Raw genomic sequence first — 11520 nt, 5'->3', positions numbered from 1 at the left:
AATGTGGAAAAGGAAGGGTGTGTGCGTGTAAAGGTAGAGGGGGTGGTCTCCACCACAGTTGAAAAACCTGGCATCCGCCATTTTGGCCATATCTCCTAGACCGTAGATGCAAAAATTATAAAAAAAATATGGCCAGAATCTCCAGCTCATCAGCTACAACTTTGATGAAGACAACTTTTCTTGGATCAGAGTGGAAGTATTTTTTAAAAATTCAGAAAAATCATGTTTCTGGTTCCTTCCTTTACCAAGTCTTCCACTTGGGTCCCATTTGTTTGAATCATCATATGGCTCCAAAGACATGATGATATGAGCCACTCATGACCCTTGAATCATGGGTGCATGGCTCCACAACCACATCATATCTTTTCTTTTCACATTTACATATTTTCCCTTCCCTTTACCACTAGGTTCTCCCTCTACCTTTCACCTCCGGTGAACTAGTCAAGGAAAAATTCCTATCAAATCATTTTTTTTAAATTTTTCCAAGAGGTTGTTCTCACTCTTTCTTTTATTGTAAACCTCTAGAACCAAATAAACAAAAATTTGTGATAGGCTCGGATCAGCGAGAAAGAGGTCACCCTCTTCTCCATCTTCCTCGTCCTCTTCCTCTTCTGAAGAAAGTGATGGTGCAAAAAAGGAGGAACAAGGGAAGAAAAAGGCGAGAAAGAGGTCACCCTCTTCTCCATCCTCTTTTGAAGAAAGTGATGGTGAAACTCTCAAACCACCCAAGGGAAGAGGCCATAGGAAATCCTATGCCGCCTTCAAAAGGTTGTCCAAGCTCAAAAAGTTCAAAGAGGGAGGAAAGAACATCTTTTTCCTTACCTACAATGGCATCTTTGGTGCTAAGGACAAAGTATTGGCCGTTATCCAACAATTCAATGCGACGTTTGGAGATGAGGGCTTCATGGAGTCCTCTAAGCTACGTCATGTAGCTATGCATTTTCAAAAGTCCACCAGGCAATGGTAGTCTAGCCTAAAAGAAAACGTTGAAGCTCTACAAACATGGACAGCTTTAAGAGCTTCCATCATGAAGCAATTTTTGACTAGCGATGCCAAAGACAAAGTACTCACCGAATGGTGAATCTTGAATCTCTCTCCCTATGAATCTATCCACAAATATGTAGAAAAGTTTTGGGATTTACATCTCAAATCCACTGTCTACAAAACGATGGATTTTGGAGAAAAAAAATAACAATTTTGTGTGGGGTTATCTGAGGATATGGGAGAGTATGTTAACTCCCAAATGCCTCGCACCATATCTGTGGTCATACACCATACCATGGTGGCTTCAAGAATCAACTTCCAACAAGGGACTAAGAGAAATATTAAGCCCATGGAAAACAAGGATTGCAATGAGCCTAAGGGGAAGGACAACGTCCAAAAGTCTCCCAAAGGCAACACCAACAACAACAAAGCTAAGGAGAAGGAAGTTTATAAAGACAAAAATAAACTCTCTCCTGAAGAGCTAGAGCATTATCAAAAAGATAACTGTTGTTTCAAGTGTGTCCTATTGTGCTTGCCCCCACGTCGTCAAATTAATCAAAAAATGTATCACTCATTTGAATAACCTGTGGACTCTCTTCTACAACTATTGTTGTCTTCTCTGGGGGGTATGGGAGATCGGGTGCCATGAAATTCGATCGACTCGCAAACGCACCATTGGACCGCTCACTTTTTTCGCAATTTCTTAGCACATTGCCATTTCGGCCTGGATGCCACCGCAATTTCTCAGCTAAGTACATTACATTTTTATTATTTATTTTACTCTTTTATTCCACATATTGCATCTGTAAATATTATCAAATAGCCCTTTCAAGCATAATCGTCTATAAAGTTTTTTTTTTTTTTTTAAAGGAGAGAAAATTTTAAAAAGCATGCAATTAAGGCACATCTTTCTCAAGCCCCCACGATTGCTAAACAACTTCTAAATCGTACGTCAACAATCCTTCACATATGAACACATGCGAAGGCAAGAACTTTAAGATAAATTATTGCATTTTGCACGCTTCAATCTACCCCGGCACCCAAGAAAAACAAAATTAGCAAAAAAGCCTTCACTTTCAAGGACTTTGATGGCACTAAAGGTGCTAGCACAATTTTAGCATGGGTTAGTCAACTAGATGACTATTTTCATAATGAAGACTTCCTCGAGCATGAAATGGTAAAGTGTGCATCAAATCAACTCACTAGCAACACTGCATTGTGGTGGAACGCCACCAAACAACATGGGAAGAGACCACGTACCTGGCATGCATTTAAAAAATTGTTTTTACCTCAATTCTTGCCCACACAATACAAACCTAAAGCGGAACGTCAATGGGATTTAATTCGATGTTTACGGGTCGCCGCGACGGACGTCCACAGCATTAACATATTTATCAATACAAGGGAAGCGACTCGGATAAGGCATGGAAATTCACTAGGGTGTCAATCCTAATGAAGTGAACTCGAAGGGATGTATCTACTAACTCTACAAGCAAATCAAACGCATTACCGCCAAGTAATCTGCCTATGTCCTTCTACACAGCTCTACCGTCATCACGCCTGTTTACCATGAAAATCATATCAAAATCGCATGAAACTTGAAGGGAAGCTACAAGGGTTTATCAATAACATATCCTATCATTGTCATAGCATTCTGGAGAGGTACAAAGATCATGATCGTTCATCCCAAATTAAGTAAAAACAGCAAACAGGTGATCCTAATGGGTCGTTTTAGGGTCCCTGAAGCCCCTCCTAGGGTCAAGACAACTTAAAACACGCATATAGACACTCAAAACAGCGATTTAACGCCTCAAACTTGTAGTTAAAAACCTACACCGAATCTTGAATGATTACACTTGAATGGAAGAGCAAGGTAAGAGGAACACAATGCAGTAAACAAATCTAAATTTAGATTATCGTAGCCACAATGGCGAAGATTAAAAGTTGGAACAAGAAGGAGCTCTCAAACGTACGCTATCTTCTCAGTTTTCCATCAAAAAGATCATGTTCCAACTTACAAAAAAATGACCTTTATAGATTAAGTCTTTACAAATAGCTTGTCTGGCCAAAAGCTCCTAAACTTTTAATTGGCTCTCTAATATACAGTTGCTCCCATAAGAATAATCATAAATCCTTTGACAAGTTCTTGGCTTAGAGATGCTTCCTTACAAAAGCATTTTACAATGGTTTCTTAGAAAAATATGATCCTTCTCTAGAAACCGCCGCTTGTTGCTTCGTCCGCCAAAAACTCCCCCCTTCCTTATCCTTGCACGCCCTCGTGCATGTTCAGTGCTTTGGTCGTTGATGTGGCTCCAATGAAGCAAGGATTGCTAAAAACTTGTTGTTCAAAGGACTGCTTCCAGTGCTTCTTGATGCTGTCTGTATGGATTTTCAGATAACGTGTGTTGGTATGCTACGCACCATGCCTTGAGGTCCTTCGCCATAGGATGGAAAATCCGTGAGTTAATTTTGAAGAATCCTGTGACGAAGGCCTCTTCGAATGTCTGCAAGTAGTGTGAGGACAAGTACATTAGCCTGGAGTACATTGCCATCAAAATGTGTCATGGCGATGAATCTTGGAGATTCCAACAGATGCCTCTGTGTCCTTCCAAGAACAGATCCATGGATGATCGTCCCCTTCAGTGTCTTTAAACACCTGGATGCAGGTGACGATCATCCAGACTATCTTTACTAGCATTTGACACCCCACGTCCGGTACATCTTGTAGCAATGTAACTGTCGAATTCAGTGTGTTGACCATGTAGGCTACTGTAGGGGGTTGTTGCGCGGTCAAGACCGGGTAATTCAGTTTTTGCGGCCTTGAGCCTTTCCATGTGGTGAAATCCTTCCACGTGCGTCTTCGAGGGACTGGGCAAAAAGTAGGATCTATTTGTATATGTTGAGCAGCGTTGTGGTCGTTGGTTAGATCCTGTGGCCATTTGTCCAACCAATTTTGCCTTCACTTTGGGTGATCGTCGACAAGCATCTGGGCTTCTTCCACTGTTAGTGCAATTCCTTCATAACCCCCATCTTTGTTTTGTGGCAGGGCTAGCCGCATCTTTTCTTTCCACAGAATTTCTTCATGGCATAGGAGAGGAAACGGGAGGTACTCATGGCCAAATCCTTCCACGTGCTCTTCTGGATGTAAGTAGGCCAAGGCCGTTGACTCCATTATCTTCTTTTCATAGAGCATGTACTCCTTTGCTGGCCCCTCTGGCATGTGCTTAAAGCTCTCATTGAGCTCATCTCTTATATCCAAATCTGGGCCTTCAAATTCATACTCCTGTTGGCCTTGGTGTGATGTTTCAAGCAAATCAGGCACTTGTTGTCTGGGCAGTAGTTGCGGTTGACTCTGGGCTTTGCTTGCTTTGATTTGTTGAAAAAGCAGATCTTCTTTTTCCTTTAGCAGCGTGTCACCAATCTGCTTCTGAGTCTCTAATTCGGTGCTTGCTTGAGCTAGTTGCTGCTCCAGTTCTTTTAGCTTTCACGCATTTGCCGTCGTCTGGGCCACCATTCCTAATACAAGCAGCTGTCTTGAAGCTTTTCTTGCTCTAGCTCCACTTTTAGTGCCTCTATAGTGTTCACTGATGTGGCATCTTCAGATGTGGAGACCAATGCTCCAGCAAGTTCCTGATTTGCCATCTAAGTTGCTAAAGTGCCTTTGACAGTATTGTATGAACTGTTAAATCTCTGAAATCTTGCGCTCTCGTAAGCAAGTTGTTCCGTTGCTTTCTGTACTCTTGCCGTCAACTCTTGGCATTCCTTTTCTTTGACGGTCAAACTTGTCCTCACGTCCACCAAATCTTTGATCAGAGACTGAGCCTGCTGTCGCTCAAGGTCTCTTTCCTCCGTTGTGAGTTCTAGTTGCTCCCTTAGGCTCTCCAACTCCTCTTTCCCGGATGCTTGCTTTTGTTCGGCCTCCTGTACCTGCCTTTCCTTTTCACTCAGCACCACGTGCTGACACTGGAACTGTCTTTCTAGTTCTTGTAAAGTTTTCTTGTAATCAAAACCAGCCACTGTCTGGCAAGCTTCGTGGTATCCGATTGCTTCTGTAGGAGGTATAAACTCCTTTTGCGAGGTTGAAGGAGGAGGAGGTGACTGTTTTCTGTTCGATGGAGAAGGGGGAGGAGGAGGATATTTTGGCGAGGGAGGAGGAGGTGATTTGGGCGAGGGACGAGGTGATTTGGGCGAGGGACGAGGTGATTTGGGCGAGGGAGAAGGTGGGCTTGCTTCTTCTCGTACATGCCTCTTTTTGGAAGCATCTTCCCCTTGTTGCGAAGCAGATGCTTCTGCTTTTATTTTCTTTAAAATCCTGATGATTCTTTGGCGGGTGAGATCCGCCGCCCGTCGCGCTTCCACATTCCTCTCTCTTTGGATCTTTTTTAGCTGCTCTGCCTGGTTTGTTTCATCAGCCGCATCTTTCTCCTTCGTTCCTTCAGTGGACTGCAAAGAAATGTCCACTTCCGCAGCCTTTTGCTCTGCTTCCAACCTTTGCTTCTCCGCACGTATGTGAGTTGCATTTTCTATTCTTATTTGCCTTTTCCTCTCGAATCTTCTTTTTTGTGTTTGTTGTGTTGTAGCCGCTCTAGCCTGTCTGTCAGCCCGTAACTTGGTTCTTCTTTCCTCGACTCTTTGTTGAGCTTTCGCATATGCTTTTTGAAGGTCCGACTGCGGTACTACACTTCTGTCCCTTCTTTTTCTCTCGAGCGGCTTTGTGGAGTCTTCATCCTTGCTTTCTTCAAACTCTGATGGCCCTTTCTCTTTCGACTCTTGAGATTTTTCTTCTTCATCTGTCTCAGTTTTTTCTTCATCACTCGAGCTTTTATTGGAGGCCTTTGCTGAGCGTGATGATGTTGCGCCAGGGGTCGTCCTTACTGAATGAGCAACCAGCTTTGCTTTCTGAATCAGAGCCATTTGAGAACTGGCAGCTGGCAAATGTTCAATCATTCCCAAAGCCTGGTATGCTATTTTAGTTAGCATCAGCCCTACGTTCATGTAGCTTTTGTTTTTTTCCGAGCTTTTCAAATTATCATCTATCAAGTTTTCCAAAATGTAAGAACCGTAGTCGCAATGAATGGTTCTATTTTCGGCTGATGCTAGAGCCATGACCACGGCAATGTGCAGGATTGGCTCGGTGTAGCGAGGAGGCTTTTGTACTCGGAAATGCTGAGAGATCAATATCATCGGCAATTCCAGCTCTCCGTATATCATGTCACTGTATTTTTATTTGTTTCCTTTTGCTTTGAGGAATGCCTTCTCATTATCCAGTGACTTTGTCTTCGCCAGCAAATCCTGTTGCCCTGGGAGGAAATGCAAAGCTTTGTTGATGATTTCTTTTGTGATCTTTACTTTCACCTTCGATTCATCCTTGTCTGTGAGCATTGCCTGCCCATCATATTGTATCAAGCTCATGAGCTCGTGGGCCCTCATGTAATCTGTTCCCCATGGGTGGAATCTGAAAAATTGCTCCAAGTGCACAACTCGCACTGCCTCTATTACCTCCGGCCTTCGGTGGAGGTTCCATATCTCTCGTGGCATGATAGTTGTCTTTACCATGTCACCATCAGCATCCTTAAACTTTGAGATGAATATGTGGACAGGGATTTGAGCTAGTATTCCATCCGAGATGTGAGCCTTTTCATTTGTAGCGAGCTCCTCCACTTCATATGGTGCTGCTGTCCACTACCTTTCTTTCTTTTGGTGAGGCACTCTGTGTACGTCAGGAGAATCACAGGCTGTCAGGATTTTCCCTTCGCAATCAATCACATTTAGACTTTTAGTAAAAAACAGTTCAAAAGTTAAAACTGATCATAACTTGAACAAATTTCATCCATTCTTGTCCATATTTCACCAGTGGGACTAGGAAGACTAGAGCTATGACTGATTAAAATTTGAGCCAATTTTGGACCTGAGGTACACCGATCGCGATCGTAGTATAGAGGCCAAAATTAGATTTGATCACATGAGTGGGTTGCTGATAGTTGGAGGGTCATTTTGGTCCACTCTGTGTTGCATTTGAATTACTTTTGATTTTACAGGTCCCAATTCTGGGTTACAAGGGAATTTTGGACTAGACTTTGTGTTTTTATGAGTTTGTTATGTCTAGATGGCTTGAAACTTGGTTGGTGACTTGAACAAGATGTATACAAGGGATCTGTTAGGTTTTGGTCAAAATCTGATACTTAGGTATACCGATCGCGATCGTAGTACCTGAGCTTTTTTTGGTGAAAACTAGATGGTCATGGACCCCTATGCCTGCGTAGCCCAATAATGATTTATTTCCAAGTTTGGACTTAAAATGAACAAATTAGAGTAATTTTTCACTCTTTGACCATATTTTACTAAGTCTAACCATATTGGGCTATCTTGATGAAATTTGGTTGGATCCTGGAGTTAGTTGAAGTTAGTTTTAGAGCTCCCAATGCTTCCATGAGGTGCTGCTACCATCAGTCTTCTCCATTGTCTGATTTTGACTTGATCAGGCACTTTATACCCTGTCTTAGGAGGTTTTCCAGATCTGTGCATTTTTCAGGCATTCCTTGGATATCCATGTGATACTTGAGCATCCCTAAGTAACCTTTTGGTATTTGGCATTGGTTCCGCTCCAATTCTATCTTTGTGTGATTATTCGAGACTGAAATGACTATATCTGTACTTCTAGGAGATTTTGAGATCCATTCGAGGTTTTTTACGACTGTTCCGACTCTTAGTTGGACAGGTGTGCCTTCCAAACTATCCATCATTATTTTTAACCGGATTTTGGTAGTGGTAGGTCAAATTTTCCCTTTTCGGTTGTGTTTGACAGATTAGGCCCATTCCATGAGCAAGTTTTGTGCATTTTCCTTGAAAATTCAAGAGAGTATACTTTTAATTGAGTTCGAAGCCTGGGCCAAATCAAAAGTTGCAAAACGTGCATCTAGGGGCACCGATCCCAATCGTACCACAGAGGCCAAAATTAATTTTGACACATGCAGATTGTAGGCGAGGCTGAGGGGAGGTGTTTTGCATGTTTTGTCCCAAATTTTGTCAGTGAGGTACACCGCAATCGCGATCGGTGTACCACCACCAAATTGTGATTGGATCATATGGCTTTGTTCTTCACCTTATGGGGAGCACATTGATGTGTTCTGTGCTTGAAAAAAGATTTGTTTGGATGCCTCTAAGGGCCCTTGACCTCTTTTGTTGAGCTTATATGTGAAGCTACTCAATATATGGCTTCTCTATATATGGCACCCAGGTCCCCTCTATATATACATCATCTCATGTGTGTATTCTACACAGTTTGGGGTTCTATTCCTGTGCTCTCTCTCTCTCTCTCTCTCTCTCTCTCTCTCTCTCTCTCTCTCTCTCTCTCTCTCTCTCTCTCTCTCAACATGGTATTAGAGCAGTACGTTTTTGTTTTTTATTTTTCTCCTGACAAAAACCAATTTTGCAGAAGGAAGTTTTTTCAAATTCTGCACCGATTTTGAGTTATCGTTCGCAGAGTGAGTACATACATGTAAAGCAACTTCCGCTTTTTGTTTTTGATTTTTCTACTAATTGAAAATGATTTTGCAAAAACTACCCGGTAATGAAATTGGAATCGATGTGGTCTACAATTTTGCAGAAGGAAGTTTTTTCAAATTCAGCACCAATTTTGAGTTATCGTTCACGGACTGCGTACATGTCCGAAAATCAAGTTTCGTTTTATGTTTTTGATGTTTCTGCTAATTGAAAACGATTTTGTAGAAACTACCTGCTTAAAGGATTGGAATCGATGTGGTCTACAAGTTTGCAGAAGGAAGTTTTTCCAAATTCTGCACCGATTTTGAGTTATCGTTCACGGACTGCGTACATGTCCGAAAATCAAGTTTCATTTTATGTTTTTGATTTCTCTGGTAATTGAAAACGATTTTGCAGAAACTACCTGCGAAAGGGACTGGAATCAATGTGGTCTACAACTTTGCAGAAGGAAGTGTTTTCAAATTCTGCACCGATTTTGAGTTATCGTTCGTGGACTACGTACATACGTGAAAAAAACTACCCGCGTGATGGACCGCAATCAATGAGAAACAATTCGCTTGAGCCATTGGAATTGATGTGGTCTATTACTTTGCCGAAGAAAGTTTCTCTAAATTCTGCACCGATTTTGGGTTATCATCTCGGACTGCGAATATATTTGAAAATCAAAATTTTACTTTTTGCTTTTGATTTTTCTCATAATTGAAAACTTCTCAATTATATTTTTTCTTCATCAATCATATATTTTTTACTGACGTAACTTGCTACAGAAGCCAGTTACATATCGTTCCGATTTAGTCGAGCCGTTGATGATCGTCCAAATTCTATCGAGCTACTGTTGGTACATGATCTTTTGTTATATGATATACTCGTTCATTGATTCTTGTATAATTATTCTTTTAGAGATATAGTTTACGTCGTTTTATTAATAATTTCTCATTGATACCATAGTGATTTTGATGGTACCATGATGATGTTTTGTTAATACTTTGGTCATGGTGATTTTCGTTGATACCATGATGATATTTCATTGATACCATGGTTATTCTCGGTGATTCCATGATGATATTTCCTTGATACCATGGTTATTCTCGGGGATTCCATGATGATATTTCGTTGATTCCATGGTGATTTTTTTTGATACCATGATGATGTTTCGTTGATATCATGGTTATTCTCGGTGATACCATGATGTTGTTTCGTTAATACCATGGTTATTCTCGGTGATATCATGATACTTTTCGTTGCTACCATGATGATTTATTCATTTTTATTGATACAATGATGATGTTTTGTTAATACTTTCATGGTATTCATTGATCACTACGTTGATAAATGTTGTTTTATGTAGTATATACACATATCATTTGCATCACGTAATCACACATCTTGTACTTTTACGTTCATACTTTATGTACCATATGTTGTCGTGCGTATATATGTCGTCAAAAAAGTGGCGTCGTGAACCATCTCTTATAGCATTGTGAACGTAATTATTTCACTAACGATGCTAATAATTTTCATGACTATGTTTTTTTTTTTTTTTGAGTCTATGATCTATGTAGGATTGATCAAAGAATTGATTTTATGAAGACAAACTTGGTGACAATAAAAGATTTATGAAGATACGTTTGGTGATGCCATATTGATGACAACATGAAGACATGTTTGGTGATGCGGTATTGATGACAAGCTACACAGCAGATTCATGGAGACACTTTTGATTACAAGCCAATCGATAGCCTTTACACCTCTTTATTGAACCATTGTATTTGATAGGATAGGAGTAATGTAACTCCTCATAAAACATTCATTTTAAAAGGAGTGATGTAGCTCCTCATAAAATATTCATTGTAAAAGGAGTGATGTAGCTCCTCGTGAACATTTGTAAATTCAATGATTTTTATAATATAATGGTGGGTGTATATAGAGCTGTGGGTTTTTTCCTTGATCCCCCAAGGGTTTTTTCATCCACAGTTAGGGACCCTTATTTGAGCGGGGGTGTTGAGCTTATATGTGAAGCTACTCAATATATGGCTTCTCTATATATGGCACCTAGGTCCCCTCTATATATACATCATCTCATGTGTGTATTCTACACACTTTGGGGTTCTATTCATGTGCTCTCTCTCTCTCTCTCAACATCTTTGACCCGATCGGACTTTGATTTGATCCCTTCGCCCGTTTGTGCAATGATTCACACTTGCATGTGTAATAGACTTGATCTTTACTTGATAAGGAACATACCTGTGAAATCTAGTGTGAAATGCTGGCTCCGACCGTCCGTATGGGGTAGAAACGTGGCAGCTCGCTCTAGGTCAAGAAGCTCTCTACTTCTCTCTCAAAATATGAAAATGAACAATGAGCTAGAATTTGGCTTACCTGGCCTATATCGTCCCGAGATTCTCGTGACATAGGGATGATTTTCCTCACCTTTGATCCCGATATAATCTGCATACCACCTGTGGGTCAAACCGCTTGTCATTCCGGTGTCGTATGATCATTTGATGCGATTTTGGCGAAATGTAGTCATGATCATTAAGGCTGAAATTCGACATCTTCAGATTAGCTTTATATCTTCCATGCTTGATACCCTTATCATGATACTTCAGCGTTTGCTTCCAGAACTTGATTCCGACACTTGTGAGCGACATTTTGTAACTTTTGATGTTTTATTAACGAAAATGAAACAAAATAAATTGAACATACTTATTAACTGGCAAAAATTAGCCAAAATTATTGTACTCACCCCTAAGCATATATTTTCTCTAGAAGCATTCCAATGCTCCGGATTTCATCATTACAACTCATTATTATGCTGGTCGGATGATACAAAAACGCTAAAAATGCCAGGTTTTGATCGAATATGTTCGAAATTGAACTCTAAATAATGAAAAACACACACATTATGTACATATATACACGTTGGACCCCTTAATGGCCCTGTCTGTTGGTAGATTCATCAATTATTCCCCCCTTCCTTGTCTGAGTCGTCCCGGACAAAGGTTGGGTGCATGTGCATGGGTTTTGGAATCT

This window comes from Adiantum capillus-veneris, chromosome 6 (genome assembly GCF_014529385.1).
Source record: "Adiantum capillus-veneris isolate H3 chromosome 6, ASM1452938v2, whole genome shotgun sequence".
Lineage (NCBI taxonomy): Eukaryota > Viridiplantae > Streptophyta > Polypodiopsida > Polypodiales > Pteridaceae > Adiantum > Adiantum capillus-veneris.
This window is presented reverse-complemented; position numbering follows the sequence as displayed.